This window comes from Nothobranchius furzeri, chromosome 17, assembly GCF_043380555.1.
Source record: "Nothobranchius furzeri strain GRZ-AD chromosome 17, NfurGRZ-RIMD1, whole genome shotgun sequence".
NCBI lineage: Eukaryota > Metazoa > Chordata > Actinopteri > Cyprinodontiformes > Nothobranchiidae > Nothobranchius > Nothobranchius furzeri.
Window position 1 is genome coordinate 21,992,362 of NC_091757.1, and position 7,996 is coordinate 22,000,357.

The following is a 7,996-nucleotide window of genomic DNA, read 5'->3' on the forward strand; positions in this document are numbered from 1 at the left end:
GCTAAGAGGTATGCTATGATGTCATCTGGTATATTATGATGTCATAATGCCATTGTGAGCCTGTGTGTGTGTGTATTTGTTAGCGGCTCCGCCCTCTTGGTCTGCCAAGCAACAGCATTTGTTGCATTTTTCAAACATGAAGTGGGAGTGAAGTAAGTTTCTTGTAGGGGGTGACTTGCTCTTTAAGAACTCTCAATTAGCCCACAATGGTTAAAATGGTCCAGATTAACTTAATTAATTTAATTTGTCTCCATGGAGGTTAACAGGCTGTGGTGGAACGACTCATAGGGTTAAGAGGAGTGTCTTCAACTTTTTATTGTGTATATCTTACAAAATGTTCATTTTATAATTCATCATTTTTAATTGACTGCTTACTTACTTTAATGTTGTTGAGTAGATCATTGGCTTTTCTGTGTCCCTGAACTACCCAAATATCTGGCTTGGACACAGTCATCTTGCCAAAAGCGTACATGGACATCGAACTGCTTCTTTTTCGTTGTCTGGTTCAAAGACTCGTCGAACATCAAAACAAAGCGTTGGCTGTCCAGAAGCTGCTGCTTAAAGCCGGGTGCTAATCCAAACCTCAGAATGTGTGCTGTTTCATCCCTTCCACAAGTGAAAGTTCTTACAAGGGTTGAATCCGGAAACATCACTTGGGAAGTTTTATTTATTCCCTCATGAGAGTTCAGAGAGTGGTGGATCAACCATGGTGTGTCAACACCCAGTCACCGCAGCACGCTGCATTGGTGTGCCCGCTAGCGCCGCTTTGAGGGTGCCGTTACTGCCAAAGTCTTTGCTGTAGAGGTCGCCACGTCGGTTAGAGGTGTATTCACAGGTGTTGCAGGCGACAATGTTTCTCCAGCTGTCACCGAAGCTTTGGAAAAAAAACTGGCAATTGATCGCTGAGGTTGGCGGCAGCTAATGACGGCGGTTTTGTGGCTAGCTCCATTCCTGTGGGATTTGATAGCGCAGATGCCCATCGAGGCGACATGAATGTTTTTTTACAAGTCAAACCGTTTGCCTCCTTTTTGTTGTTTGTCACAGGCTTCAGCCACCGTTTAAAATCATCCACATCAAGCCAAGAAAAAACAAATTCACACTTGCCCAATTTCCTTCCATCATCTTCTTGAATTGGCGAGAAGAAAATTGGTGATCAAAGTTAAGTGGCACGGAAGCACAAGCAAACAGCTGGCAGAGACCTAAAAATTGGTTAATTTTATTACTTCATGGCGTTTATTTTGAATAGGCAGGCTTTTTTTTAAATACATGTCAACACTAACCAATTAAAGGCTTAACTTCATGGATTTAAGACTTTTTAAGGGTTTTAATTTACCTAAATTCAACTGAAGACTTTTTAAGACTTTTCAAGACCTGCAGATACTCTGTAAATGTATCCTAGAGTCTGTCAGCGACAATGCCACTGGTAGGTGCTAAATGATGAAAACTGGGCCCAGCAAGGTGACTATACCTGTGGCAGAGCGCTCCTTCTCTGCATGGGTATAGAGCTCCGGACGTCACGTGACTCAGAGAGTAGACGCCATGTTGGCAGGCAACAAAGGTAAACAAAATGAATGGGATCGGCTTGGAATTTACTCTGTCAGAGTTTACTTCACACTTCAAAACCGAAGAAATCGTTTTACACAGTCAGAAATTAAATAGATTAAACATCTCCGACCCTTACCGTGTCCCTGGGATACTTTTTTAAAATGCCAGAAGCTGTCGGAGCGGACTTCTTACGGACCTGGCCGGGGAACGCCTTGGGATTCCCCCGGAGGAGCTGGCTCAGGCGGCTGGGGAGAGGGAAGTCTGGGCCTCTCAACGCTACTGCCCCCGTAACCCAACTCCGGATAAGCGGATGAAAATGGATGGATGGATGGACAAATAACAGATTTACACGTAAGTAGTTTAAATAGAGCGCTGTGCTGTTTGAATGTATAAACTGAACGCCAAGAGAAATCATTAGTCTGATTTTTTTCCCGTGAATAAATTAAATATGTCAGGCAGGAGCGTCTCAGGATCTGTCTGAGATCTGTCTCGGTGAGACAGATAATAGCAATCCAAAGTGCTTTTTATATGTGATCTGACAATTGATCAACCATTGCTTAAAAATTAAATACAGCTTAGCCGGTTAATTGCTGTGATCATAAAACACGTAAACGGCAGCACGCAGAACTCACGAGGCAACGTTTTACATGATGTTTACTTGTTGCTATGAGTAATAAGACAGAAAAAGCCACGCCAAAATAAGTTTAGGAAGCCCACTAAGAATCGTAATAAAAGCATTTAAAATAAATACCACACACAGTTGAGGAAACGTTGGTTTAAGTACCTGATATGAAGCGGTCGCTGCGTAAGTGAAAACCTTTACTCTCGGGGTCCCACAGTTTCATTTTAGCCCGGTCACTAGCGCGTTTTATTACAATGATCCAACGTTTGCGGCGCTCCGGATCTTGGGGAATCCTGTAGATGGCTCATTCCTTATGTCGTCCGCGTCTGTTCTGCATCCTGGGGCACAACAGGAATCTACCATATTTCCCGTTTGAGTTTTATGACAATAACAAATAGTCCAGCTGCGGGCTTCTGCCTGCCAATATGGCGCCGTTTCGATTTGAACTGTTGCATGCCGGGAGAAGTGACGTCAACTCCCGGAGCTCTATAGATGGGTCTTGGTTACCAGAAAGATCTACTACGAAAACTCAGACACAAATGAGTAACACTCTTCATCTGGACTCCCAAACAGGGCCAAGCCCGTGTTGCACAAGGTTACAGTTTCAGATGTTCTTTTAAAGAAATTTTAGAGGTTACAGCTGATCACATTTCATTTGCTCGATGTTCCAGCTTGCAAGAATGTTTCCCACTAACCTGTCAGTTAACTGTTTTTAAAGTGAGATGTTATCATTTTCCTTTTGTTTACATTTGTTTTGTACTTTGATGTGTGTGGACTAAGGTTTTGTGTACTGTTTGTAATGGTGCTATCAAACGGGCCCTCTGTTTTCTGAGGGCCCAGAACATATTAAACAGCCAGTTTATGTAAACCAAATATATACTTGAAAACAACGTGCTGTGTGTTAAACTATATTAAAGAGTGATGAAGCAACCACTTACGCCTTCATCTTCTACCTCTTCCTATTATTATTATTATTATTATTATTGCTATAATTATTGTTATTATTCCTATAATTATTATTATTATATTTTTTGTATATATATGTGGTCATCAGCCACCTTAACTTGATGAAACATTGCTTGAATATCTGCCATTATAGTGAAATATCTGCATCCACAGCAAAACTTGCCATTATTATTATTATTATTATTATTATTATTGTTATTATTACTATTATTATTATTACTATTAGTATTAATGACTTAGCCATTGCCCAACCAGTTGTTTTATTGTGCACTTGCAGCAGTTTAGGGGTTTTTCCTTTCTAATGTAATAATCACACAGAAACAAAGATTGTCTGTTTTAGCTTAGCAAAGGGGAGAGAGCAATGGAGACGTTAAACAGGACACAGTCGTGACTCCACTCCAACTCCACAGTTCTCCCTGCGTGACTCGTTTTTATCTAGCACAGGAACACATGGGAGGGGTTACACATTACAATGTTGTGGCGTGGTCAATCCGCTGCAGCGTGACTTAGAAGTGAAACATAACGTTGCAGACACAAAACTGTGGGTGACTGTCAGCATGAGGATCAAACATCATGTACATGCATGGTCACACATATTATGTCGGTGCTGGGCATGGACCCGATGCTGTCCAGCCCAGACTGGACCAGGCAAATGTGGAAGCGGCTCATCTAAAGTGAGGACCAAGCAGAACATGAGGGCAGATTGGACTTTCCATCATGTACTCGTGCATAGAAGGCAGCGGACTCAGAGACAGTGAGTTGAATGAGCATCTGCCAGAGCAGCAGCATAGGGACTGAGAATTGCATCAGCAGTTGTACAGATGATGCATTTAGGCTCCGTGGTGCTCATTATGGATGGGCTGGAGGCAATAAAGGCGATGTTGTCAACACATTAATGCGCATGGTGACCAGAATTAGATGGTGATCATGCTCGGAGCCAAGAACAGCATGCTCAGGGCCGGCTCTAGGTAATCTGGTGCCCAAGGCGAGACTGCCCATGTGTGTTTAAATATTCACACAGCAACTCTTTAAAGTCAACAGCCTGAAGAATAAATGTAAGCTTGAAAGATAAGTAACTGAGAATATTACAATAACCGACAACTCAAAATGTTGTGCAAATGTCATGGGGGGTGGGGGTGGGGGGGGTGCAAAAATCAACAGCAGCATTAAACTGTGCAATCAAAAGCAAAACTCAAATATCAAAGTGTCATCATAAAGAAAGTTCTACTTTCCAGTTTGTTCTACTGCTGTGGCCAGTCAGCAGGATCCATGGGGCCAGCAGCTCCTACATGTTCACACACATCTGTTGAAGCTGATGATGGTGTCTCTTCAGGCTGTTGGACTGGAGCACTGAGTCTGCTGGTGTTGGGTTCTTCTTCTGTGAGAAGATAAACACACACACACACACACACACACACACACACACACACACACACACACACACACACACACACACACACACACACACACACACAGCAACTTAACCCTCTGATGCATGAATTAAGAACAGCGCCACTTTCACATTCAGTATTCCTCGGTCATGTGCAGTGATGCTTTTCATTATTTTTAATGCTACTGGACTTTTTATTATATTGATCTTTTTTTAATCTGTTCTATGAAAACATGAATAAAATGATCTAAAACAGGTGGAAGTGAGCGCATCCATGGGGAATAGTTGAAAAAACGTATGTCTCACTCTCAGGTGCTCTTCAGCATCAAATAAATGTAGAACATGAGGAAGAAGATCCGGTGATCTGAGGCACTCTGAGGTTTTCATTTATTAAACAAGGAAACACCGACGTGTTTCGGTACGACCTTCTTCAGGGCATAAACCTTTATACCTTGAAGATGACTCACTATGTCACAAAAACTAATGTCCATCTTTTTTTTTTACATATGTACAGCCTAATTGACAATAACATCTTAAGGAGACAATTTCAGATGTGCATGCATGATTATTTAATATTCTCAATGCTAAATCAATGCTGCACTGATTGTGCCAAAAACACGTGTCTGGTGTGGATTTAAATAAATTAATTTTGCATATCGATATATGTGATAAGCCCATGCTGTCATTCTTTTTTTAAAACACAGAAACGGTTTTGTTACCTGTTGTGTCGCTACGTTTCGCCGGTGGCTGCAGGCTTCCTCAGGCTGATGCTGATGGTGGCGCGTCACTTCCTTCTCCGTTCATCTGCGGGCAGCAGAGGACGTTGTCGCCCTCTACTGCCCGCTCTCCCCTCTCCGACGATGCAGCAAAAGTTCAGTTTGTGAACCAACCACCATCCTGAGGATCAGGGAACGGCCGCCCTGAACCTCCACCTGCTGTTCTGTCATGCCGATAGAATTGCTTTTAATAAATGCACGATAACCAGCTGACGCAAAACTCCTTCAGAGTTAAGCCAAACGCTCAACACTGTGTATCCTGCGACATCTCTGGACCAGAGGATCGGTACTACTTGCGCCTTCTCTACCGGACCGAGTACCCTGAGGCTGAGAACATCCTCCTCGACCTCCGGATCCACACAGAGGGTCGTCTTGCTGGGTGAGGTAGCACACAGATTGTGTTTGATGCTGTTTCTCTAAGAATGACTCAGTTAGCTGCAAAACCATCTTTTCACCCAGAACGAGTTCCTCTCGTTCCTCTCAAGCTGTGGTTGGTGTGCGATGTGGCCTCTTATGCCTGGAGGATTATTCCCTACCTGGGCAAGATGGCGCGAGACGCCCCGGCAGAAAGGGAGCAAGGGAGGCGGGTGGTGCTGGAGCTCACTGAGGGACTGAGCGGCCACACTGTCACCACAGACAATTTTTTCACATCACTAGCCCTTGGAGAAGAGCTGCTCCAAAATAAAAAGTGTCTTGTGGGAACAATTAGGCGCAACAAGCCAGAGCTGCCCCCACAGCTGCTGCAGATGAGAAGCAGAGCGGTTCTGTCCTCCCTCTTCGCCTTCACCTCCACCACCATCGTGGTGAGCTACATACCGAAGCACAGGCTTGCATGCACGCTTTTGCAGAAAATGTGGACAGGCAGTGCGAGGAGCACTCATCAGTTGTGTGCTTAACCTGCAGCTGTTAGCTCACTCCCCTCTGTTTCTCTCTCTCTCTCTCTCTCTCTCTCTCTCTCTCTCTCTCTCTCTCTCTCACACACACACACACTCACACACACTCACACACACACTCACACACACACACACACACACACACACACACACATCTTTGTTCATGTGCTTTAATAAAGTGTTCAACTGGCCATCTTTGTAAGTGCAATTTTTGTGCTCTAATGACTTTAACGTGAGTATTTTAGAAAATATGACAACACACAAAAACTACAAAGTGAGCAAAACATATTTTTATGCCTATTTGTGACACTCCAAGGCTGTGACAACTTACCCACAAAAAAGGTCATCTGGACATAACACACAAAAAATGATTTGATTATTTCATTTTTTGTACAGTTTTCAAACTTCTGGTTTTGATAATAAACATGGCAATGAAGGGGTTAAATCTGAGAAACACACACACATTTTATTATATTTTGTTAGGGCTGAAGCCAAGGAAGAAATTCATGTAAAAAAATTGGGACTTATGAAATATTATATAATATGTCTATAGGAAGCTTTGTAAGTGCATTTTTTGTGCTCAAATTACTTTAAAGAAGTGGTAACTCCCCCCTCAGAGTCTTACTCCACCCACGTGTCAATTTCAAAAACTGCAACATTAGTAGGCGTTGCCTGGAGGACCGAGAGGGCGGAGCCGCGGCAGTGATGAAGACGATGTGGCTAACTAGACGATGCTAGCTCCCTTCACTCTGAGCAGTTATTAGAAGTGGAGGACGTTTGTCCCCCTCCTTACACAGACACTCGAGAAGAAAGGGACCAAGTCTATTTGGAGAAGACAAGCGGACCTGAGCCTTATTGTTTTGAGCTTGTTAGTTGCCTGAAACTAGCGGAACCGACCCAACAGAACCACCTCTGAATGGTAAATAGCCGTTAGCCATAGCATTGGATTAGCTGCAGGGTTTGGCTCCACGGCCCTAGAGAGCTAGTATTCAGCATGTTGAGGTTTATCTGCTTCAACACACCTGGTTTTAATCAGCAACAAATAGCAGAGCTGCTTAACAGCTAATCTAACCTGTTAAAGCAGGAAAACCACTGAAATGTGCTGGATAGCAGCTCTCCAGGAGCTCTGGGCTCAAGTTACAGTCTGCTGCATAGAAAGTTATGAAAATACCCCATGAGAAAATTATTCTGTAATGTGTTCAGCCCACTAAAACTGCCCTGATTTCATTATTTATTTACGGATACCAGCTGCTCTCTTGGTCGTAGGTGATCCTCTGGTGTCTGCAGCTGGTCTCCTGCTGGTGTCGTCAGGATCAGGAGCTTCCAGAAGAATGTGCCTTTCAATGACTCTTTCCCCCTTATTTGTTATATTAATTAAATAAATCTCAATTTATATATTTCCTGTTTTTGTTCATGTCCATAAATACTTAAACATGCTTGAAATTAAAACAAGCTTTTATCAGTGAGGTGCTAGTTTAATTCATCACAATAGAGCTAGTTAAACATGCAACAATGTGATAATTCAATTAATGTAATTTATAAATATCCATTAAAATATCAAAACTGGAATCAAAATGAGATATTTGGCAGCACAAAAAACTTGTCAAACACAATATTTATTATAATAATTGTAGGCAGACAGGAGACAGAGCTGATGGAGGTTCTCAGTCATCGAAGGATGGCTGAAGGCTTTCCAGGAACAGGAGATGTGGTGTTGCTCACCTTATGTGCTCTTATAAGTATTAACGTGTGCCTGCCTCATGGTGTAGAGTCCATATTTTGCTGAGTGTCCTGCAATAATGCA